The sequence below is a fragment of the Eumetopias jubatus genome, unplaced genomic scaffold, assembly GCF_037043125.1.
Source record: "Eumetopias jubatus isolate StellerSeaLion01/CBP00866 unplaced genomic scaffold, mEumJub1_p1.0 scaffold_2, whole genome shotgun sequence".
In the NCBI taxonomy this organism is placed as follows: domain Eukaryota; kingdom Metazoa; phylum Chordata; class Mammalia; order Carnivora; family Otariidae; genus Eumetopias; species Eumetopias jubatus.
In genome coordinates, this window is record NW_028274808.1 from 131284801 (window position 1) to 131311162 (window position 26362).

General features: G+C 40.9%; 1 protein-coding gene across 3 annotated transcripts in view; it reads left to right on the plus strand.

Moving 5' to 3' along the window:
- Window positions 1–26362, plus strand: part of ABCG2 (ATP binding cassette subfamily G member 2 (JR blood group)) — a 138387-nt gene that overhangs the window by 49310 nt on the left and 62715 nt on the right. Inside the window, exon 2 of one of the 3 annotated variants that reach the window (XM_028117754.1) lies at window positions 285–353. The exons of 1 other annotated variant lie outside the window; for it this stretch is intronic. The gene's annotated coding sequence lies outside the window, so the exon portion shown is untranslated. Of the gene's footprint in view, window positions 1–284; window positions 354–19737; window positions 20261–26362 lie in introns of those variants that run through there. One more of the 3 variants, XM_028117755.2, reaches the window with a different exon arrangement.

Below are 26362 nucleotides of genomic sequence, written 5' to 3' on the forward strand. Positions count from 1 at the left end.
GCCCCCGACAACCACTAATCTATTTTCTGACTTGACAGCTTTGCCTTCTCTAGGCATTTTGCTAAATGGAATCCTACAATCTTTTTTTGCTTGGCATCTCTCATTGAGCATGTTTTTGAGGTTCATCTGTCTTATAGCATGAATCATTCATTTTTATTCCTGAATAGTATTCTATTGTATGGATATACCAAATTTTGTTTATCTTCTTGCCAGTTGACAGACATTCGGGTTGTTTCCAATTTTTGGCTATTGTGAATAATGCTACTCTTAACATTTGTTTACAGGTTTTGTGTGGATATCCGTTATTATTTCTTTCGCATAGATTCCTAGGAGTGAAGTCGCTGAGTTATATGGTAAATTTATGTTTCACTTTTTAAAGAAACTGCCGAATTATTTTTCCAAAGTAATTGTACCATTTTACATTCCTACCAGCATTGTATGGGGATTCCAGTTTTTCCACATTCTCTCACTAACCCTTGTTAATTGTGTCTTTTTGACTATAGCCATTTTAGTGGTATCAAGTGGTATCTCACTGTGACTTTAATTTATATTTCCATAATGACCAATGATGTTGAACATCTCTTCATGTGCTTATTGGTCATTCATATATTTTTGCTGAAATGTCTATATAAATCTTTGGCCCATTTTTAAAACTAGGTTATTTTTTTGATATTGTGTTGTAAGTGTTCCTTATAAATTCTGGATACAAATTGTTCTTCTATACTACACTTTTAAAAAAAAGGCATATGCAGTATTTACATTTTTAACTTCACTACGGAATGGAACCAAAAATGTATGAATGTTATTTATTTATTTGGGGAAAAAATATCCATGCTATGATACAAGTTGTTTATCAGTTATATGACTTGCAAATAATTTCTCTAAATGGCTAAACTATCTTAAAAACAACATTTACATAAAAAGTTTACGGAGTCCCTGAAGCCTCCCTTTGGTACCCTAGGATTATCAGACCACACTAGAAACCCACAGCTAGTGAGCATTTCAATGGCATTTAAACTCAGCAAATTGAGCAACTCATCTCCAGCTGAATCAAAGGGACTTTACAATTAACAAAATGCCCTTCTAATTTTCTAAATGAACTCAAATTACTTACTTGCAATGCAAGGTTTTTTGGAGCACTGGAGGCAGAGCTTAAATTGAGGATAAACAAAACCATCAGGAGTCATCGAGTTCAGGTAAGGCAAGAGAACAAAGAGAGAAAATCATTATTTCCTGATAAGATTGGGGTTTTATTTGCTGGCTCTTGATAAAGGAATTTAAACATCAAAGAGAAGTGAGGAAGAACTGAACTATGTAGAAACCCGGCTTTAATAATAGAAGTCCATCTCAAGGACTGTTGTTTTAAATAACAACAACAACAACAACAACAACAACAACAAAACTCATGCTGTTAAGAAGGGAATTGGATTGTGTTCAGTGTATAAGGGCCAACTTTGCACATTTCCCTCAAACCACCCCCTGCTTCCTTTGCCTTTATGATTTAGATACATTTCTTTTTGTATACCCCATTAAACTTACTCTCATTTGTTCATTTAACAATGAATTTGCTGGGGCGCCTGGGTGGCTCAGTCGTTAAGCGTCTGCCTTCAGCTCAGGTCATGATCCCAGGGTCCTGGGATCCAGCCCCGCATCGGGCTCCTGCTCAGCCAGGAGCCTGCTTCTCCCTCTCCCACTCCCGCTCCCGCTCCCGCTGCTTGTGTTCCCTCTCTAGCTGTCTCTCTCTCTGTGTCAAAAGATAAATAAAATCTTTAAAAAAAAAAGCCTTAACAATGAATTTACTAAGTACCTATTATAAAGTTAGAAACTGGCCTTAAGGGGCGCCTGGGTGGCTCAGACGGTTAAGCATCTGCCTTCGGCTCAGGTCATAATCCTAGGGTCCTGGAATCGAGCCCCGCATCTGGCTCCCTGCTCCGCGGGAGGCCTGCTTCTCCCTCTCCCACTGTCCCTGCTTGTGTTCCCTCTCGCTGTCTCTCTCTGTCAAATAAATAAAATCTTTAAAAAAAAAAAGAAAAAGAAACTGGCCTTAAAATGTAATTCACACCCTTTTAAGGAAAATACTTAAGTAAGCAGTTATAAAATCATGGACTAAGTACTAAGACATACTTTATTAAGTGTGTATATTTATAAGTATAAAAATAATACCGTGAAACCAAAAATTGTTTCTTTGAAAAGATCAACAAAACTGATAGACCTTTAATTACATTGACTAAGGACAAAGAGAGAAGACTCAAATTACTAACATCAGTTGGGACATTACTACTGATTTTTTAGAAATACACGTCATAAAAGAAAACTGTGAACAATTGTCCATCAACAAATTAGATAACCTAGGGGCGCCTGGGTGGCTCAGTCGTTAAGCGTCTGCCTTTGGCTCAGGTCATGATCCATTGGGCTCCCTGCTCAGCGGGAAGCCTGCTTCTCCCTCTCCCGCTCCTCCTGCTTGTGTTCCCTCTCTCGCTGTGTCTCTCTCTGTCAAATAAATAAAATCTTAAAAAAAAATAGATAACCTAATTAAGAGGGACAAATTCCCAGAAACATACAATCTGCCAAATGAACTCATGAAGAAATAGAAAAGTTGAGGGGCACCTGGCTGGCTCAGTTGATGGTGTGTGTTACTCTTGATCTTGGAGTCGTGAGTTTGAGCCCCACATTGGGTGTAGAGGCTACTTAAAAATAAAATCTTAAGGCAACCCTCTTGGGTCCCCTCCCTCTTTGGGAGCTTTGTACTGTTGCTCAATAAACTTTGCTACCCACCAAAAAAATTTTTTTTAATTTAAAAAATGAAAAAATAAAATCTTAAAAAAAAAAAAAGAAATAGAAAACCTGAATAGACCTACAACTGGCAAGGAGGGATTAAATCAGTAATAAAAACCTCCCAGCAAAGAAAAGTAATGGACCAAGTGGCTTCACGGGTAGATTCTACCAAATATTTAAAGAACTAACACCAATCTGTCTCAAACGCTTCCAAAAAATTAAAGAGAAGGGAACACTTCCTAACTCGTTCTGTGAAATCAGCATTCCCTGATACCAAAACTACATAAAGACACTATAAGGAAAAAAGAACTATGAACTACTATCCTTTGTGAATAAAGATGCAAAAATTCTTAACATAATACTAGCAAATCTAATCCAGCAACTTATTAAAAGGATTATAAGCCATGACCAGGTGGGATTTAACCCTGGAATGTGAGGATGGTTCAACTTATGAAAAACAATCAATACCACATTATTAGAATGAAGGGGAAAAATTACATGATCATCTCGTGTAGCAAAGATATTTGCAGAAAAGATATTTCAACACCCTTTTATGATAAAAAATACTCAATAAACTGGGAATAGAAGGAAACTTTCTCAACATGATAGAGGTCGTATATGAAAGATTCACAGCTAACATACTTAGTGGTGAAAGACTGAAAACTTTACCCTTAAAATCAGATACAAGACAAAGATGCCTTCTTTTCCCACTTACATTCAATACGGTATTGGAAATTCCAGCCAGAGCAATTAGGCAAGAGAAAGACATGCATCCAAATTGGAAAGTAAGTAAAATTATCTCTGTTCATAGATGGTATGATTTTTTTTTTTTTTATGAGAGAGAGAGAGTGCGCACACATGAGGGTGCAGGAGATTGGGGCGGTAGAGGGAGAGGGACAGAGAGAATCCCAAGCAGGCTCCACTCTCAGCATAGAGCCTGTCACAGGGCTCAATCTCATAACCTCGAGATCATAACCTGAGCTGAAATTAGAGTTGGAGCTTAACCAAATGAGCCACCCAGGCACCCGATGGTATGATCATATACGTAGAAAACCCAAAAGATTCCACACACACACAGAAATTGTTAGCTAATGAATGAATTCAGCAAAGTTGCAGGCCACAAAATCAACATGCTGAAATCACTTGCTTTTCTATACCACATCAATGAACAATCTGAAAAGAAAATTAAGAAAACAATTTCATTTACAATAGTATAAAAAACAATGAAATACTTAGCAATAAATTTAATCAGGAAGGTGAGGGGCGCCTGGGTGGCTCAGATGGTTAAGCGTCTGCCTTTGGCTCAGGTCATGATCCCAGGGTCCTGGGATGGAGCCCCGCATCGGGCTCCCTGCTCAGCGGGGGGCCTGCTTCTCCCCCTCCTTCTGCTTCTCCCCTTGCTCATATTCTCTCTCTCTCTCTGTACCTCTGTGTCTCGAATGAATAAATAAAAAAACCTTTAAAAATAAAAAATAAAAATAAAGAAGGTGAAAGACTTGTACACTGAAAACTATAAAACATTGCTGAAAGGAATTAAAGAAAACTTAAGTGGAAAGACATCCTATGTTCATGGATTGGAATATTTAATATTGTTAAGATGATAGTGCCACCCAAAATGCTTTATAGATTGAATATAATTAAAAAAATCCCAATGGCATTTTTTGCAAAAATAGAAAAACCCATCCTAAAATGCATCTGAATCTCAAGGGACCCTGGATAGCCAAAATAATCTTGAAAATGAAGAACAAAGTTAGAAGTCTGACACTTTCTGAGTCTAAAACTTACTACCAAGCTAGTATAATCACAACAGTATGGTACTGGCATAAGGACAGGCATATAGACCAATGGAATAGAATAAAGATCTCCAAAATAACTCCATGCCTATATGGTCAATTGATTTTCAACAAGGGTACAAAGATCATTTAATGGGAAAAGGATAGTCTTTTCAAGAAATTGTTCTGGGAAAACCGTATATCCACATGCAAAAGAATGAAGTTGGATCTTTTCTTTACACCATGGACCGAAAACACTCAAAATGGATCAAAGACCTAAAGGTAAGAGCTAAAACTGGAAAATCCTTAGAAGAACACATAGGTGAAAATCATTATGACACTGTATTGGCAATGATTTCTTGGATATGACACTGTTGCTTATTTTACGGGATGCTTTCCATCCTTGGCTCATGACCATGACATGACAATAACAACCCTCAAATATTATGACCACAAAAAGGCTACTGGACATTTGCAAACATCCTCTGTGTGTCGGGGGGGAGGCATTATGAAAGTATTTGTGAAATACATATGAAAATATTTATGAATAAAATTATTTGCTTTCTGAAATTTGTTTCAAAATAATTTGTGGGAGGGCGCCTGGGTGGCTCAGTCAGTTAAGCGTCTGCCTTCGGCTCAGGTCATGATCCTGGGGTCCTGGGATGGAGCCCCCTGCTTCTCCCTCTCCCTCTGCCCCTCCCACCCAACTCGTGCTCTCTCTCTCTCTCTTTCTCAAATAAATAAATAAAAACTTGAAAGCATTTTTTTTAAGATTTTATTTATTTGACAGAGACACAGCGAGAGAGGGAACACAAGCAGGGGGAATGGGAGAGGGAGAGGGAGAGGGAGAAGCAGGCTTCCCGCAGAGCAGGGAGCCTGATGTGGGGCTCGATCTCAGGACCTTGGGATCATGACCTGAGCCGAAGGCAGATGCCCAATGACTGAGCCACCCAGGCGCCCCAAACTTGAAAGCATTCTTTTTTTTTTTAAGATTTTATTTATTTATTTGAGAGAGAGAGAATGGGAGACAGCACGAGAGGGAAGAGGGTCAGAGGGAGAAGCAGACTCCCCGCTGAGCAGGGAGCCCGATACGGGACTCGATCCCAGGACTCCAGGATCATGACCTGAGCCGAAGGCAGTCGCTTAACCGACTGAGCCACCCAGGCGCCCAACTTGAAAGCATTCTTAAGGAAAATAATTTGTGGGAAAGGGAGAGAAAAGGGAAATATGAGTAAAATTAAGACTGGCCACTAGTTGCTGATCAGTCCATTGGGGCTCATCATATTTTTTTTCTACTTGTGAAATGTTTGTAATTTTCCATAATAACACAAAAAAGTAAAAAAGGTGACAGATATATTTGAGGACTCTTGTTTTCAGCGCTTTTGCAGCATTAGAGACTCTGAAACTACCCAGCTACATAATATCTAAAAATACTTCATTAATATATGTGCTGCCGAAGCGAGCACTAAAAAGACTTCATTAAATATTAAAACCTACTTTTAGATGATTGAGTCCACTAGGATCCGTAATGGAGCAAAGACCAAGCAGGTAAGCTAATGCTTGAAGTCCCTGGCTATCTGGGATATACAGTGGTCTTTGTTATCTGAACTGCATTGCACAGAGGGGATGGGGTCAAAGCCTTGAGTTTGCATAAAATGGAAGCATAATGCCTAGACCCAGAAGTATACCCTCAGAAAGGGCAAACCAGAAAGGAAATCCACCCTGCAAAGGTAGGCCACAAGAAAACGTTGCTATCTTGACCTACACTATGAATAGACATTTTAAAAAGAAGAAAAAAAAAGTCCCCTGAGAATTTGTAGTCACTGGCCAAATCTTATGCTATTTGGGAGCTGAATCTATATTCTTTACCTGATCCAAAAACACGAGCCTATAATTTAATTATGAGGATGGGTAATATCTCCAGGTGTCTGAGAGAAGGAAATCCAGACTTTTCCAGATGAATGTACCCTCAACTAGGCCTCAAAGAATTCCTACAGGTATGCTGCCCAAAAAACTTAAAAAATTATAAAACAGACATCAATGAGCAAGCCATAGATAACAGAACCAGAACCACAAAGACTTCAGATATTATAATTATCAGAATTAAGATGAAAAGTAATTCTGTTAAGGTGCATTAAAATGTAAAAAAAAAAAGATACTGAAAACATGATCAAGAATAGGAGACTATCAAATAATTAGGCCAGTTTGAAGAACAAAGTATTAGTTTTAGAAATGAAAAGGATCCCTAATCACTGGTTTTTTTTTTTTTAAGATTTTTTATTTATTTATCTGAGAGAGAGAGAATGAGAGATTAGAGAGCACGAGAGGGAAGAGGGTCAGAGGGAGAAGCAGACTCCCCGCTGAGCAGGGAGCCCGATGCGGGACTCGATCCTGGGACTCCAGGATCATGACCTGAGCCGAAGGCAGTCGCTCAACCAACTGAGCCACCCAGGCGCCCTGAAGTTAAGAATTTGGATAAAAGGTAAATACAATTGTATAGAGAATAGAGAAGATGTATCTGAAGAAATTATCTAAGATACACACAGAGAGATAAAGATGTGGAAAATATGTGAGGGCTGAGTCGTAGAGGAGTAGTAAGAAGGCCCATCAGAGTGCACCTGTGTCTTCCTGTTTGCTGTGAAGGGAGAAGCTACATCCCTAGCCAGAACTTAGTAGTGACTATTTTTAGGATTAGCATGATTTAATTCATTATCAATCTTTTTTTTTAAAGATTTTATTTATTTATTTGAGAGAGAGAGAATGAGAGATAGAGAGCACGAGAGGGAAGAGGGTCAGAGGGAGAAGCAGACTCCCTGCTGAGCAGGGAGCCCGATGTGGGACTTGATCCCAGGACTCCAGGATCATGACCTGAGCTGAAGGCAGTCGCTTAACCAACTGAGCCACCCAGGCGCCCTCAATCTTTTTTTTTTAAAAGATTTTATTGATTTATTTGACAGAGAGCACAAGCAGGGGGAGTGGCAAGCAGAGGAAGAGGGAGAAGCAGGCTCCCTGCTGAGCAGGGAGCCCAACATGGGGCTTGATCCCAGGACCCCGGGATCATGACCTGAGTGGAAGGCAGACGCCTGAGCCACCCAGGTGCCCCCATTATCAGTCATAAATTGCTGAGGTTGGGAAGGCCAGGATAGTAGCTTGAATCTCACACACTTTTGTTGAGGACAAATGTAATTTAGGGAAACCCTATTACTGAGCAGGGATCGGTGGAAGCACAGAGCTTATCCAGCACTGTTGAATACCTTCCCAAAAGCAGCTGGTGAGACCAGGCACTTCACAGCCAAAGGTCCACTCCAGTGGTTCCCAGTGCCCACTGCCCCCTTACAGAGAGGAGGCATAGAGACCTCTAGAGGCACTAGGGAGGCAGGATGGGCTGGGGGGGCTTCCCCACCAAAGTGCTGTGTCTCTGCCTCAGTATCCCCATTCACACAACACAGCCAGCCACACATCCCTAGGCAGAGCTGAACAGCGCTGTCTCTCACTACCTCCACTCTTTAAGTGGCCAGCCTCATCCCAGCCTTAGGCATCAGACAGTGAGAACCAGAACTCTGGTTCTCTGCTTTGTGTGGTTTGAGTTCCTTTTATTTGGCCAAACTCCTTACCACCATTCCCTTCTTTTCTTTTCTTGTAAAGATTTTATTTATTTGATTGAGAGAGAGAGAGAGAGAGCACAAGAGGGGGTAGGGTCAAAGGGAGAAACAGACTCCTTGCTGAGCAGGCAGCCTGATGCGGGACTGGATCCTGGGAATCCGAGATCAGGACCTGAGGCGAAGGCAGTCGCTTAACCGACTGAGCCACCCAGGCGCCCCATTCCCTGCTTTTCTAGACCTAAGTCCCTCAACCTGCAAACTTTAGTTAAATTCTTACCATTTGGGGTTTCTTTCCTGGAGTTACCTATCTTGGATTTGCAACTGCCTAGACTTTCTTGTTTTTCTTCTTTTATGTTGATATGCATGGCTCAGGGGGATTTTGAAGGGTGAACAAATTCATTCTACCTTCTTTGTCCAAATTTTTTTTTCTTAGTTTCTACAGGAAATAATGGTGTCATTATTTCTATATCAGCACTAATGTAGAGCCAAAATGTGAGCCGAAGTTTTTTACTAGCTGTATCACCTGGGTTAAATTGCTTAATCTCATTATGATTCAGTTTCATCTGCAACATAGAGATTTTAACAGAATTCACCTAAGGGCATTGTTGTGAAGATAAAGCGAGGTTTAAAAAAAAAAAGCCTCATAAAACTGAAAGGCACTTAGAACAGTACTTAATAAATATTAGCTGTTATGATTGGCGTTGGCTAAAAATCGAAGTTACCTTATGTTTTCCAAATACACATGATTTTATTCTTATTTTTATAAAATATACCCTGTGACATGGATATTATCACCCCTAATGTGAGGAAAGAAATTGAGGCACAAAAGGGTCAAATAGCAAAAACTCTCGAGGTGAGATAAAATTTGAGTCCATCTAAATTGGCTATGGCTTTGTCACACATAGAATAATGGATGTATGTTTCCTGGTCTGATACGGGTTCTGGGCGAAGTTATACGTGTTTGGCTTTGCTGACATTATCTATCATAATATTACGCATGATGGCCAGATGTGAAAAAATTCTAAGTGTAATGAATCATGTGTCATTTAATGCTCATTACACTTTGACTTCATTCACAACCAAGAACAAATTCTTCCCTCTGCAGGCAATAATGTGTTTATAGTAGTCAGTAATGGGTCATGTGAAAGAGGTCAGTCACAGATGAAACCCTCTCCCATTTTTATAGCATGGCAGATTCAGGTAAGGGTGGAGAGGCGCCTGAATTGCATATGATAAACTTGCTTTTATTATTCAGTCAATAAACTTTTATCAATTATCTGTTGTGTTCAAGGCCCTGAGAGAGGCAATATTTAGGACATACAGGAAGGGGGAAGGCATTACATTCTCACAATTTCCATCACTGACACCATAAGGTTTTCAGCTTCGCAGGTTCAAGATCTTGAAGTCAGCTCTAGCTGTCTTTCACCTTCAATGTTCTATCGGTTACCAGGTACTATAAACTCCTCCTTCACAATGTTTCCCTCATTACCCTTCCCTCAAAGTTTTTTCCACCATTGTTTTAGTTCAAGTCTTTATTTTGTTCATTTCCAAATTGATTTCTGCCGTCCCATATCCCCCATCCATTCTATATGTGGACAGATCAATCTTGTTAATGCTGCTTTGACAATGTCATCCCTCTACACTAAACTTTCATTAATTTCTCACTCTCAAGATAAGTTTAAAGTCCTTAGCTTGGCATTTGAGGCGTCCACAATTTGGCCCCAGGAAATTTTCCCATATATCTTTTAGTATGTTACCGAGAATACAACCTTTGAGATGCTTCTTGGGGGATAGTTTCCATGAGTAAATGCTGTATACATGTTGTGCGATGATGAAATCTACTTAATTAACTTGTTTTAATCTGGCACTTCTCCATCCTTCTATTCCTCATATATCCATAAAGTCTTTTGTTTAAGTAAACTTTTTTTTAAAAAGTTTATTTATTTAAGTAATCTCTATACCCAGTGTGGGGCTTGAACTTGCAACGTCGACATCAAGAGTTGCATGCTCTACTGACTGAGCCAGCCAGGCGCCCCATGTTTAAGTAAGCTTTTATTTTTTTAAGATTTTTTATTTATTTATTTATCTGTCAGAGAGAAAGAGAGAGAGCACAAACAGGGGGAGTGGCAGGCAGAGGGAGAAGCAGGCTCCCTGCTAAGCAAGGATCCTGTTGCGGGGCTCAATCCCAAGACCCTGGGATCATGACCTGAGCGGAAGGCTGATGCATAACCAACTGAGCCACCCAGGCGCCCCTAAGTAAACTTTTTAAATTGGAGTGTAACATAGATCCAGAATAAGTACAGAACATCTACATGAACAGCTTACTGTATAGTTATAAAGTGAACATACCTGTATATCTGCCGCCCAGATCAAACACATATATATACATATATATGTATGCACATTTGTTTAGTATCAATAACCCCAAGTCTCCATGCTCCACATCAGTCATTGTCCCTTCCAGAGGTAACTACTCTTTTGACTTCTATCACTGTACATGAGTTTTATCTGTTTTTTATTTGTTTTTATGGAGATATAACTGACATATAACATACATATGTATTTGATATGGGTGGCAGATACACAGGTGTTTTCACTTTGTAACTACACATCAAGCTGTTTACTGAGATTTTCCATACTTGCTCTGGATGTGTGTTATACTACAATTAAAAAGCTTACTTAAACAAAAGACTTTATGGATTTGTGAAATTTATTTGCAGCACTTTCAACATTGTTTTTAAAGCTTTTATTGATTTTAGAGAAAGAGGGCAAGAGAGACAGCACGAGCAGGAGAGGCAGAGGGAGAAGTAGAGAGAATCCCAAGCAGACTCTGTGCTGAGCATGAAGTCCCACATGGGGCTCGATCCCATAACCCTGAGATGATGACCTTAGCCAAAATCAAGAGTCAGATGCTTAACTGCTCAACTGACTGTGCCACCCAGGTGCCCCATGAACTCTCAACATTTAACCTTTTAGCCTATTTTGAAGGGATGAATGTTACATCCTCTATGCCACTTTCTGATTCTGCAGGTTCATTATCAGTACCTAATCATGCCTGTTTTTTCCCTTGCTGCTTATTTTTTAGGGCTTTGTTACCTTTGTGAACTTTATAACCAAATGAATTATTTCTTGTTTGGTCTCTTGTCTGCTATATAAAGCAAATTACATGAATCCAGGTAGTCTGGCTCCACATCTGGGCCCTCAACACCTCTACCCCGCCAACACACACACACACACACACACACACACACACACACACAGTCTCTTTCTGTATTAATGCCTCCTTCTGTTCTCTTCTCCATGACTTTAAGACTTTGACAACTGGTTTGGGCATTTCCCTTCTCTCTAAGTTGGTCACTACCTTGGCAAAGTCTGTGTTTATTTATTTATTTTTATTTATTTTAAAAAATATTTGTGTATTTATTTGAGAGAGAGAGAACACACACAGCAAGGTGGGGCAGAGAGAGGGGGAGAGAGAATCTGAAGTACACTCCGTGCTGAGTGTGGAGCCTGATGGGAGACTCGATCTCAGGACGCTGAGATCATGACCTGAGCCGAAACCAAGAGTTGGACGTTTAACTGACTGTGCCACCCAGGCACCCCTATTTACTTATTTTTAAGATTTTATTTTCAAGTAATCTCTACACCCAACATGGGGCTCAAACTCACAACCCTGAGATCAAGAGTTGCAGGCTCCACCAAACGAGCCAGCAGGTGCCCCCAAATCTGGGTTTATTAAGATGATCGGCCTGTCACCCTAGCTTTTGTGCTCTTTGATCTTCTCAACTTCACCTTGAGGGTAGGCAGAATTTTAAAGATTCCTTTCTTCCCTAAACCCCAAGATTCCAGTTCATTTACTGGTTATTTAACCAGACATCATTCTAGGTTCTACTCTGTGGACTTTTGAAGTTGTAATTAAAATCCCAAATTGGGGCGCCTGGGTGGCTCAGTCATTAAGCATCTGCCTTCTGCTCAGGTCATGATCCCAGGGTCCTGGGATCGAGCCCAGCATCGGGCTCCCTGCTCAGCGGGAAGCCTGCTTCTCCCTCTCCCACTCCCCCTGCTTGTGTTCCCTCTCTCTCTGTCTCTCTGTCAAGTAAATAAAAATCTTAAAAAAAAAAAGTCCCAAATCAGTTGAGTCTAAAATAGTGAGATTATCAAGGTGTGCCTGATTTAATTACATGAACCCTTTAAAAGGTAGAAGGAGAAGTCTGAGAGATTTGAAGTTTGAGAAGGACCTACTTTAAAGATGAAGGGAGTCACGCAAGAAGGAATGTGGGCAGCCTGGAGGAGATGGATGATGGCAAGGAAACAGGGACCTCAGTCCTAAAGCTGCAAAGAATTGGATTCTGCCAGTAACCCGACCTTAGCAGCAGATTCTTCAGAGAAGAGCCTTCCTTAGGTAGGAGCCCATCTGGCTGACACTTTGATTTGGCCCCGTGATACACAGAACAGAGCCTGCCCTAGCCGCCCTAGATTTCTGACCTCCAGAATTGTGAGATAATAAATGAATGTTGTTTTAAGATGCTAAATTGGTAGAAGACGAAGGTACCTCCCTTCCACCTCCATAATCCTACTGTCTAAACCCTGTGACCTTTTCAAAACCTGGAATGCCAGCCTGAAATGCCAATTTCCTGTTCAGTGACCTCACCCTCGTGTTTCAGCTCCTCGGCCTCCCCTCCATAGGTTTCCTTTCAACCTGTCTCTTCCTGGCTTCATTTTGCACACTCAGCTCCTTGCTCCATTTTTCTATGCCTTATCCACCCAGCAAAACCACATTCTCGAATTTATTCAACCTTCTAACCTTCTCTATATTTATGAATGGGAATTCTCTGTGAATGGGAATACTTTGTGAATTCACCTGTGGCTCTGATGCTGCTACATTTATAGAAGTCAGTCTTACGGATCCTTGGTGTTGCTATGCAGTCTCTCTAGGTCCCTTATTACTATTGGGAGGACAAATTTTTCCTCCACCAATTCAGATCCCGTGGGGTGGGGGAGGAACTGAAAGTTAACTGACAACAGATTAAAGTAGAAAAGATAAGGTTTAGGAAAGACAAATGAGCTTTTAGAGAAATAAATGAAAGTATGACAGTTTGTGATGACGCTTGTTTATGCAATTTCTTATCCAGATGTGAGTGGTGGGTCTTTTTCCTGGCAGCGAAGCTTCCCTAAGAAAGGATTTATGGCTGTTTTACTCTCTGAAGGCTTTGCCTTTTAGTCAGATAAGGGAAGCTCCAAGAAGGCTTCTTTCAGCATCAGTTGTATCTCAAATGTCTTCAGTTTAAAATAATATTCAAACCAACTTGGTGGAGCTGGGTGGTAATGTGGGGAACAAAGGCAAAAAGAAATGTAGATAAAATTAAATTTTCTTGTAACTGGCCTCCCATTGACAAATACTTGAGGCAGGTGAGTACAACAGTCCTCCAGGAACTCCCATGTGAATGCCTTGCTAGAGGGAAAAACAACCTTAGTTTGACAATAGCTAGGACTTCAGGATTCTGTGAGTCTTCTTTAGTGTATGAAAATCCTTTTGGAAACTTCCCTTGGCTTTACCTCCCCTAATTCCATAGTATATAATCAGTTGTTCCTCACAATCCCTGGGCAGTCCTTTCTGTCCATGGGTCCTGTCCCCATGCCTTAATAAAAATACCTTTTTGCACCCAAGACATCTCAAGAATTTTTTCATGGCCTTTGGCTCTGAACCCCAACATTTCCACATCAGGTATTAGCATCCTCTTTGTTTCCTTAGGGCCTTGTGGTAGGAAGAATAATGGCCTCCCAAAGATGCCATGTCGTAATAGTCAGAAGGTAAATGTGTTAGTTTGCCTGCCAAAGGAGAATTAAGGTTGCCAGTGAAATTAAGGTTGCTAATCAAATGACTTTGAAATAGAAAGATTATCAGGGCTTATCCACTGTGTCTAATGTGATCATAAGAGTCCTTCAAAGTAGAAGAGGGAAGCAGAACAAAGAGATATGATAACAGAAGCAGGGTCAGAGTGATGCTCTGCTGTTGGCTTGGAAGCTAGAGGGATGCGACCATGAGCCAAGGGATGCGGGTGGCCCCTAGAACCTGGAAAAAGTTCCAGAAAGGAATGTAGACCTGATGACATCTTTGATTTTAGCCCAGTCAGGCCCAGTTTGGACTTCTGACCTATGGAAATATAGACTAATACATTCTTGTTGTATTAAGCCATTAAGTTTGTGGGAATTAGTTATGGCAACCATAGGAAACTAATACAGGTCTATTCCAGGGTTTAGCATTTTCTCAAATACCTGTCTTTGCTTTCACACAATACCTTCAGCAGATCCTCCAACTTCAGAGAGAATGTACATTTCTTTCAATTTTCTTTCTTTCCCTAATTAAAACATTTATCTGCATGAGGACTCATCCTCACTCCCTTCCCTTCTGCCATAATTAAAAAAAAAGTTTCCTTTTCTAGTGCTAATTCCTCTGGATTCCATTTCCATTCCCTTCTAAGGGACCTGATTATACCAGTTAACCACCTTTTTTTCTTTATGACTTGTCCTCTTGGCATGCACACATATTCCAGCCTGCCTAACTTAACCAAATAAGAAATATATTCTTTGAACCCCAAGATGGTTTTAAGAGATACTCCTTTCTCTTACCTTCTTGTTATAGTGAAACCTTTGGTAAGAGTTATCTACACCCTGTTTCCACTCCTTCACTTACTCATCAGTGTTCAAGCCCTTTGTAGACCGACCTTTCTCTCGTGGAGTTCATCAAAGGTCTCTGGTATCTCTGAAAAGAGCCATGTGGGAACACAGTGACTACAGCCTCTTGCACTGTTTTTTATTTGCTTTTTTATTGTTTTTTATTTGGGAGTAGTAAAAATAAATATACCTGGACGCATTACAGATGTTATATACATAACCCAAATGCCCCCAGGTCCATAATAAGCCCTGTCTGAAACCTGGACTTGCAAGGGGAAAATTGACCCTGAGAAGTTTACCGCTTGGAGTAAGCACTAAGGAAGGTACTGAGTCCTTACCAGCTCCTTACACTTGGTGGCTAGGCTGGTGAATAGACTGAGAGCTTGGGGCAGCTGGGAAAGGCTAGGAAAGTATTAAAAGTCCTATGAGAAAGATGAAGAGAGCTTCTCATAGTTCTATATGGGAGCTTTGAGAGTAGAGCAACTGATTCATGGAGTTACAGGCCCAGAAGTTTGTTGCTTTAATGAGAATACTGTTTTTGATTTTGCTTTGGTTGCCATTCTTATAATAAGCCATACCGTTTATTAGCATTAAATGAATTTGTATCCTTTGACTGTGTCTGTTGCTGACATTCCGCCAAGCACTAATACCCTGGTGAAGACCATACAGGCAAGTCCCTCACTGGTGTGATTGTTGAAAAGGCAAATTACCAACACCCTCCTCCCCAGAAAAAAGAAAAACTTCCCATTATTTTTGGAGTTTTCCAAAAGTGAGGTTTAATTGATTTTATGAATGAGTCTGTCTGCTCCCTTCACCTGAGGTCATCTTCCCTATTTGTCTGTTTATGTCCATACATACTGCCTACAAAAGCACATGGTGACACCTCACCCCTGCCAGTGCCCATTTAAGATCTTCAGTGTGTGTTTCATAGGTTTAGACTCCAGATGGCCCCAAAACTTTCAATTAGGATTGTAAAGAAATCCTACTTTGGATAATTCTGTGGTTTGATTGCAAGACTCGTAAAATATGACAGTGACTTCAACTAGCTTGGAGAGAGCCCAGCAGATCAATGTTCATCAGGGATCCAGTCTCCTGTGTCCTTGTTCTGCAACCTAAGAAATCAGTAGAGAGAAATGGGAAAAGGCCTTACATAGGAAATTTATGAATTAACCACAAATGATCATTAAACATTAAAAAAGTTTACTCTCACTAAGTCAAGACATGTACATTGAAATATTGCCGTTTGTTATCAGATTCAAAGAGATTAAAATTATTATTTTATCCAGTATTTGTGAGAGCTCAGATGAACAAGCGACCTTTTAAATTGTTAGGAGACTATGAATTTGGCATGGATTATTTTGTGGGAAATCTGGCTATATGTATTAACAGTTGTTTGTTTTTTTGTATTAAATTTTTTTTTAAAGATTTTAGTGATTTATTTGACAGAGAGAGAGAGCAAACAAGCAGGGAGGACAGCAGAGGGAGAGGGAGAAGCAGGCTTCCCGCTGAGCAGGGAGCCCTATGTGGGGCTCAATCACAGACCCTGAGATCATGACCTGAGCCGAAGGCAGTCGCTTAACCAACTGAGCCACCCAGGAGCCCCTATAGGGATGTTTTGTGAATAATAGGAAAACTAGTTAAATTAATTATGGTATATAACAAACCATTGAATACCATGCAACAATTCATTTTAAAGTTGTAGAAAGATACCCAATGACAGGGAACCATGTTTGCAGTTTACAATGTAGCAGTTTACAAAATAATAATAGTTGTCATCTATTGAGTGCTAACCAGTGTTAATAATTCTGTTCAGGGTTTTATACACATTATCTCAATCTTTCTAACTCTCCCGAGAGATTGTTTCCCCTGATTACCAATAACCATCTAAAGACCAAGTAATTAGTACAAGTGCAAATCTTCAGGGTTGTAAGACCCAGGATACCGATGCAGGCTGACTTCAGCGATGATGACTTTTGTCCCTGTATTTATTGCATATAAGGCCATTTTTGTTTTTTTAAAAAAATACATATGCACAGGAAAAGACTAAAAGCAGATAGTATGTGGTTGCTGGGTTACAAGTCATTTTTATTTTCATCTTGCTTGATATTACAACAAGGGAGAGAAAAAAAGTTTAGTTAAATGGGAGAAAAAGTACCAGAATGAGAACACATTCAGCAGGAATCCTAATACTGGGCTCTGCAAATACTGGGCAGTTGCTCTTTTCTGGCAATATAAAAGAGCTTATGAGGTGGAGGGCAGAGAGCAGCAGTCTCAGAAGCTGTGAGCCCCCCCATTTATCTCCCTAACTTTCGACCTTGTGCAACTGGTCTCCTTTGGAACTGGTGACTCATCTGTAAATTAGGAAGGTCATCTTTAGGTTCCTCCTTCCCTCTCTTCTATACCCAAACACTAAAAGAGAAGACAGGGCATTTGAAGATGATTAGCCCTAAGTAAAATGCTAATTTATAAGCTAAAATGACTCATTCCTTAATAATACAATACATTCATGAAAGGCTGGCTTTAATCTGTATTTATCGAACAGAATTTGATAGCAATGATCAGCTTTAGCGAGTATTAGAGTGACATTAGGAATTAATGTAACTTTAGCAAGCATATACACTGATCTATCAGTATGAAAAAATCAAACTATTTAAAAAATTAGACTAGAAACAAGGTAGAAAGTTTTTTGTTTTAGCCATTTTTAGCCCTATTTTAGGTGAGGCTCTGTCTTTAAGCATTGTCGTGTGTCTTTTACTGACTAAAACACTGACATTTTATTGATTTACTTTTTTTAAAAGGTTTTATTTATTTATTTATAGGAGAGAGAGAGAGAGAGAGAGAGAGAGAGAACACAGCAGGGGGAGTGGCAGGCAGAGGGAGAAGCAGACTCCCCGCTGAGCAAGGAGCCCCTCGTTGGACTCCATTCCAGGACCCCGGGACCATGACTTGAGCCGAAGGCAGATGCTTAACCGACTGAGCCAACCAGGTGTCCCTTATTGATTTACTTTTAAACAAAATTCTTTTTTTCCAATATAAAAGTTGTATATCTGCATTAAAAAAAATTTAGAAAATTACACTAAAATAGAAGAAAAAAAAAGAACCATAATGTCACAACCCAGAAAAATAACATTTTCTTGTATTACAAGCTATTTTCTATGCATAAGTTTTTGGTTTGTTTACGTTTTACCTATTGCAGAATACTATATTCAACTTATCCAGGTTTTTTTTAATGTGCTTTTTATTGATTTTATGTGTATTTTTCCCCCATTATTGTAAGTCCCCTCTTGGAATTGCCTTTAGAATTTGCTGGCGATTTAAAAAGTCTTTACTGACATCAGTAAAGCTTTGTTCTTTAGAGGGTGTTTTTAAATTTTGCAGTTATTAAGAGCCATCTCTGAAAAATTTTTCTCAGTCTTGGCTTAAAGTGACAAATATATTCGTGTATGGGTCTTTAAGTGTCTTTAAATGAACTCAAAATTAATCCAAAAAACCAATTTCAGCCAAATGTTTGGGTGCATCATGGATATGTAATTTAAAATGCTTTAAGGGGCGCCTAGGTGGCTCAGTCGGCTAAGCTTCTGCCTTCGGCTCAGATCATGATCCCAGCCCTACATCCGGCTCCCTTGAGCTAACTGAATTTAAATTAAAAAAAAGAAAAAAGTATACAGTATGGTATTTTTAATATTCTAAAAAGTTAGATATAATTAATTTCTTAGTCAGGCTTCCTGGCTAAAACTTCTCCCTTTTAAAGTAGGCTCCACACCCAACATAGGACTTGAACTCACAACCCTGAAGTCAAGGGTCACACACTTTACCAAATAAGCCAGCCAGATGCCCCATGACTAAAGATTTCCTGTAACGGGTTAAGAATTAACAGTAATTCCTAGTGTTGCTTTAAATAACTTGATTTTTTTAAAAGATTTTATTTATTTGAGAGAGAGACAGTGACAGAGACAGCGAGAGAGAGCACAAGCGGGGAGGAGAGGGAGAAGCAGGCTCCCGCTGAGAGGGAGCCCGACGACGTGGGGCCCGATCCCAGGACCCTGAGATCATGACCTGAGCTGAAGGCAGACACTTAATTGACTGAGCCCCCCAGGTGCCCCTAAATAACTTGATTTTTGTTTGTAAATGGCAAACCAGAAAATAGATGCAGCAGGCAAATTTTGGGAAAGCCATACACACTCATAAAGCCTGACAACCAAACCTTTTCTTGAATATGCACACTTTCCAGCTTTTCTACACGAACAGTATTGCGAAGAAGTATTTATTACGAGTGTGCACAATACAATTAAACCGTTCATAGCAATATTGTCATTCAACTGCCCCCCCCCCCCCCCCGCGCCTCTTAGATTAAGTTCCTGAATTTATTGTCCTGGGACTTAAGCACCTAATTTCTCAGAAGCTCATTCAATAGAGACCTACTTGTTCTCGGGGTGGGCAACGTGTGTGACAGAAAAAACAACAACCCTCGGTGTCAGCGTCCCCCGGAGTATAGAGGCGCGGGACACGGTGACCAAATCCATCTAGGCTAGATCAGGTATTGATCAGCCCGGGTAGCGTCCTGTGATGACCAGGGCTAATCACTGCTGTCCCTTTCCTACAAGCCCTGGAGGCGGTAGTTTTGGGTTTGTCCATGTGGCGCTCCGGGAGAGTCATCTCCGTGACCTGGGCCCCGCAAGAGGGTGGCCGTCGATCCAATGCCCCACCAGGTCTCCGAGCAACCTATCCACGCGCTCCTCCCCGGCTCAGGGTGCTTTATCGCGACGAGACAGGCGGCGCTGCTCCTATCGTCCGCCTACGGGCTCGGACCCCGAGGGAGCCGCCGCCCTACGCTCTCCCGGCCTGCAGCCGGTGGATAGCGAGGCGAAGTCCGCGTCGGCGCTGCCTGCACTCGCCTCCTCGCCGCTCTGGCCGCCCTGGCCCGCGGCGGGCCGCTCCTGACCGTCACCGTGCCCCCGGGCGGGCGCCTTTGCAGGTCACTACCTGCGCATGTGAGTGCCGGCCCGCCGGGAGCGCGCGGACACCGTGGGTGGTGTCGGAGCCGAGCGCTTCGATCTAGGAAGGTGGTCCCGCGGGATGGGGCATAGGGGTCTGCCGCGCGCGCCAGCTGTGTCCTGAGTCCTGCGTCGTTAGAGATCGAGTCCACAGGGCGCAGGAGGCAAGAGGGAGTCCCGGACCGTCCCGCAGAGATTGGGAGTCGCAGGAAGGAAGCAGCCTGGAAAGGAGCCAGGAAGATTTTGGAAATGCTCTTCACAATTTAGAAAGCACAGTACAGATGCTTGATGCCATTGTTAGGAGCTTCTTCCTTAGGGTATGTTTGGGAGGTTTGGCTGACTCAGCTCCTCGTCTATATAAACGATTGTTAGTGCTCTGCCTCTGAGCACACGGACTCTGAGATCGAAGACCTCGGTTGAACTGAATCTCTTGTTAAGCTGAGTAAGTAAATGGTGAAAACCACGTGGGATGTTGTGTGGCTTGAAAGATTGGTGGGTATTGCATGGACGTTTGGCAGAAAATAGAAAAACCTCAGTTGAGACGACTAGGTTTTAGTTAGTCCTTCCCAATTTCATTTGAGTGTAAAATCCAAATTGAGAATTCAGATTGGTTTTTCAGAAATCAATGCCCTGGTGCAAACTGATTTTGTGTCTGGTGGTATGTGTTAAGAACCAGTTGGTAAAACTTCTGCCTTTCTCCAAATGTATGAAATAAGAGTTGATAGATAGTAGATGGATAAAAATTTACTGAGCACGGGAGTCACTACAAGGTAGGAGAGAAATTTGTTAATATTAGTACTTTTAAAGGGATTAACCAGTATATTTTAGGTCTTTTTTCTTAGCTCCAGGACATAGATTTTTGTCCACAACTTTGGATGGCTTGCTAAAAAGTTAGTGATCTCCCTTTTGTAATTTTTTTTGTGTGTGTGTGTGTGGATAGTTGGTTTTTAAATGGTTGACTTCAGAAATTTTTAACCAGCTTGGGCCCCTGGGTGGCTCAGTTGGTTAAGCGACTGCCTTTGGCTCAGGTCATGATCCTGGAGTCCCGGGATCGAGTCCCACATCGGGCTCCCTGCTCAGCGAGGAGTCTGCTTCTCCCTCTGACCCTCTTCCCTCTCGTGCTCACTATCTCTCATTCTCTCTCTCTCAAACAAATAAATAAAATCTTTAAAAAAAATTTAACCAGCTTATTACAATTATTATTTAAAAATAGGACTTAAGCAGGGCACCTGGATGATTCAGTCGGTTAAGCATCTGCGTGTGGCTCAGGTCATGATGCCAGTGTCCTGCTCAGCGGAGAGCCTGCTTCGCTCTCTCCCCTCCTGCCCCCACGCATGCTCTTTCTCTCTCAAATAAATAAAATCTTTAAAAAAAATAGTACTGAAGAAGTTAGAACAATACAGAAAAATATAAGACCAAAAAAATTAGATTGTAATTTTACAGTTACAAATATAACTGTAATGTTGCCCAGTTTTATTTTTTTGCTCAATAGTGGAAATATAAAAGCTCATTCCATTTTTAGAAAAAAAATAGGTTTATAGAAACAAATGTGTTATCAGTTATCTTTGTTCCAGACCCTGAGCATTCAGCAAGAACTCCCTTAGGAAACACATTCTTTTGTGTTAAGAAGTTGTTAAAATACACTTACAGCTAAAATCTACTTCTGCATTTATTTTTATTAAGCATCCATGAAACATTTGAGGTGAGCATAAGTATTCCAAGTGGAAAATAAAATACAACCACGTATAAAGGGAAGCACATTAAAATGGACTTGGACAGATACTGTGCAAATTAAAGTTGCGTTCTGGAAGCCATAATAAAAAGGGATGATTCGTCACACAATTCAATGAGGATAAAGGGGGAAACACACCGGCTCCATAGAAAAGCTTTTCCTGGCATTTACAAAAGATGCAGAGGAGACTATAAATCCCATGGGCCCATCCATGTAGTACGTGCAGTAGTGCATTTTCTAGGACTGTTCGCTGTAGTGGCAATTTTCCTTATCCTAAGGGTTATAAGAAACCCTTGTTGGATGCTGAGACGCTATGGTCACACATGCTACTGTTTGATGGTTTGGGGTTTATTCGGGGATAAATCTGGATTTTTTTAGATGGGTGGTTGGATCTCATGTTATTTAAATACCCTATATTTCTCTGTCAGGAGCTTTTGATAGAAGTTTGGCAGCAGTTAAAGGTTGTATCAAGAGGGAAGGCTTAATCTGTGTTGCTTACTGGGGTAATAGGTTAGGGTTGAGATTTTTTAGTGAAAATTAAAGAACCTGAATGACCATCATCTCTATAGGAATAGGATATATGGCTCTACCTACAGGAAGCTAAAGGTTATCCTTTAAAATATCAGTTCCCAGGTCACGAACAGTATCTTGATGGTTGGGCTTCATTTTACGCCCCCCCCCCCAACACAGCTTTATGAGACAGCTCACATATCCTACGGTTCACCTACTTAAAGTGCAGTTTGTAGAACCATCACATTTCATCATCCTCTCCCCTCAAAGTCTACTAGCAACTACTCCCCCTTCTTATGATAGCCACCCCCCCCACCCCTGCCGTTTTTTGAAGCAGGTATTCTACTTCACGGAGAGACTGTTAGAAAGTGGATATCTAATTTTTGAGCCACACCATTAGCTTATTCATAGAGATAGATATTCATTCAGAGAATCATAACATTGAAAGTTAGTAGTGTACTGGTTGTTTAAAAACCCACGTGGGTGGGTATGACTAAAGCAAAAGTGCTGTTCTCATCATGATTCCAGTGAAGTTTTGTTTTTGACAGAGGAGTGGAGTAAAATCTTGGCAAGGTCTGAAACCCCATTGAATGAGGTTTCTTGCACTTTACTGGTCACTAGCCCAATCTCTTTGGGTTTGCAACTGAAAAAATCTTACTGCTCTTTAGACAGGAGCTGGCTGGAAATTAGAACTTGGGGTCAGGTAGCATTAGGTAGTTGTCATTTCACTGGTATTAAGTTCTTCGAGTTATCTGGAAGAATAAAATTGGAAGTCTGTTCCCTGGAGCTACAGACAACCCCTTCTGTTCTGACTCATAGGTAGATACATATCTCCCCACCCCTCAGGGAGATGTGTTTGATCTTACCTCCGAGAATGCCATCCCAACCCAGAGGCAAATTGAAGTGTTTTGAATTTTTCAACAAAAAGCAAATAGCTATGTTTTTCTCCCTTCACTATTTCCACCTATCCACTATTTCCACATATCACCATATAAGTGATATGGTTTTGAAATGTAGGTGAGGTTTGCTGGGGTGAGGTTCGGAGCCGACGACCAAGAAAGAATTCCTGAGATGTCTTTGGTCCAAAATGGTGGTTTTATGAAAGCATGGGGACAGGACCTGGGGGCAGACAGAGCTGCTGCACGGGGGTTGGGAGGTACAGTTGATTTTGTACTATGGGGTTGGGGGAGGTAAGGAAAAAGGGAGGTTTTCAAAAGAACTTTCATATGCTAAAGAGGACCTACAAGATCCTGGAGGCCTTGCCATTGTCAAGTTAAGGTGGTTTTTCCCTCTAGCAAGGCATAAAATAGTTGGGACCCTCCTGGAAGAATGTCACACATATCCCGCCTGGGAGTGTGTGTGTGTGTGTAGGGGGGGGTGGTGGAGGGGGGGTTGCAGGGTGTCAGCTTGTGCTTTGTCCTCAGCTTGCCTTCTGCTCCCTCATCATAAGGAAGAGGGGCAAATCACTTCTGGAGAAGTTTACAAAAGGTAAGCTTCCTGCTGTTCCTTCCTTTTCAGTGTAATAGAGTTAGCCCGGAAAGCTTGGCTTTTAGGAGGATCTCACAACTCTCATATCATTTGAATTTCAGCTAATATGCCAGAGTAAGAAGGAAAAGATGTTATTGTTGTGTTATTCTTTATAAAACAATGCTTTTCAGAATGCATATAGCGGTGACTGGGTTTGTATAGCTCTTGATGAAGTTTTCAAGAGCACAGATGGCATTTTCTTTTTAAAGATTTATTTATTTGAGAGAGAAAGAGAGAGAACAAGAGAGCACAAGCGGGAGAAACAGAGGGAGAGGGAGAGAGACTCTCAAGCTGACTCTTTGCGAGTGTAGAGCCTGACGCGGGTCTCGATCTCATGACTCTGAGATCATGACCTGAGCTGAAACCAAGATCCGGACACTTAATCGACTGAGCCACCCAGGTGCCTGCCCCAAAGGTGGCATTTTAAGTCTGACATTATGTTTTCATTATAAATATTGAAAAAATGTTGGAGTCCTTTCATTATTGATTTTAATTTGCTGTTTTGAAGTAATTTTTAGGCTAACTGAAAAGTTGCAGAAAAATAGAGTACAGAGAGTTCCCATAACATCTTGTGTTAATTGTAGTAAAATTGTCAAAACTAAGAGATTCATCTTGGTGCGATATTATAATACTGTTATCGATGCTATAGACTTATTTGGATTTCACTGGCTTTTCACTGTCCTTTTTCTGTTCAGGATCCAGTCTATGACCTCGTGAAGAGTACTGGTCAGTTATTTTGTAGACTGTTCCTCAATTAGTACTTGAGGTTTTCTCATGATTAGATTGAAGTGATGTATTTTGGGAAAAAATAGCAGAAGGAATCTCAGTGCATCACGTCCGGGACATATGACGTCTTTTTGCTGATGTAAACCTTGATTAAGGTGCTGTTTGCCTGGTCCCCAGCGGAAAGTTATTTTTCTGTTTGTAATTAGTAGATAGCTTGGAAGAACAACTTGGGCTGTGCAAATATCCTGTTTCTCCATAAACTTTAATTCAGTAATTTTCTCATCCATTGGTGGAACTTGATGTACATTGTACTATATTGTTCTTATTTATTTATTTAAAAGATTTTATTTATTTTTTTGAGAGAGAGAGCACAAGCGGGGAGGGGCAGAGGGAGAGGAGAGAGACCATTTGAAGCAGACTCTGCGCTGAGCGTGAAGCCCGACATGGGGCTCGATCCCGCAACTGAGAGATCACAACCCGAGCTGAAACCGAGTCAGGCACTTAACCGACTGAGCCACCCAGGTGCCCCTGTACTGTATTGTTCTGATTAAACATTTTTTCCCCTCATTTCTTCTATGTTTACTGATTAGAATTCTTCTTCCCCATTTATTTATTCAACTGTTTGTATCAGTATGGATTCATGGATATTTGTTATTTTATGGGTTTTTATTTAACTTGCTGCTCAAACTGTTCCAGCTTTGGCCACTAGAACTTTCTTTAGGTTGGCCTCTGTGCCCTTTTAACATACCACTTGCCCCCTTGCCCCCCACTCTAAAGCTTTATCCTTACTTTCTGGTACCACAGAATGCTCCAGGCTCGTTTTATATTTTCCATGTCCCAACCCTGGAATCACCCATTTCTCCAAAACATTCTGGCTCCTTTTTTTGAGAAACCAAGATCTGGGCACAAAGTATGTTACTCTGGACTTTTTAAGTTTAATAAGTTTTGTGGCCTAGGAAGTGCATTTCTACAAGAGGGATAATGCTTTAAATTTCAAACGTTATAGAGGACCTCATTTGTAGTTGCCAGTTTAGGTTTAGTTTTTTATGGGAAATAAATAAAATTGTCAGGGTGTAGTTTAAAAGTTCTCAGTTTTTCTCAAATAATGACCTGTAAGTGCTTACAAAACAAACAGAATGAACACACAAACTTTTATTTTTTAGGCTCTAATAAGAAAGCGGGAATTTTATTGTTGTTAAGTGGCTTAACTAAATTATATCCTGACTAATGGCTGAATATATGTGAAGGGGACATATACATAGGTCCTATCTTTGTGATGTGCAAAATGTCTTCAAATTATAAGGAGAGTAGAGGGTTAACTATGTGGGAACAGGGGGAGTCCTAGGGGTGTTGTCCTGTGATAAATAGAGGGAGTGGGCTAGAATGATAGGAGATGGATAAAAGATGAAAAATTAGTTGGGTGAGAAGGCAGTGTAGTGCCTTTACACTTCCAAGGTTGTGCGTATGCAGGACTTAGATAGTAGGGAGCACAAGATCAAGGGGCTGAGGAGGAGGCAGGCCAAGGACAAAGATCTATTTGGAGGGCGCCTGGGTGGCTCAGTTGGTTAAGCAACTGCCTTCGGCTCAGGTCATGATCCTGGAGTCCCGGGATCGAGTCCCACATCGGGCTCCCTGCTCGGCAGGGAGTCTGCTTCTCCCTGTGACGCTCTTTCCTCTCGTGCTCTCTATCTCTCATTCTCTCTCTCTCAAATAAATAAATAAAATCTTAAAAAAAAAAAGATCTATTTGGATTTTGAAATTCCCTGTAGCTGCCAAGATCCTAAACTTTACAATTGTGTGTGACAGTGTAAATCCATCAGTGCCTCTTGGAAAAAGCTTACACTTGGATGCTCAATCAAATGTGGGTCTGTAGTGTTTTTTAAAGAATCAAAAAGCAATACATTATTGCATAAGGAAGACCCCAAGAGGGTGGGGTGGTTTGCCATCCACAAGTCTTGTTTATCGTTCTCAGTTTTTAACCAAAGATCTCTCTCTCTCTCTCTCTCTCAGATGTCTTACAGACATCTAAAACTTACCATGTTGGAAGTG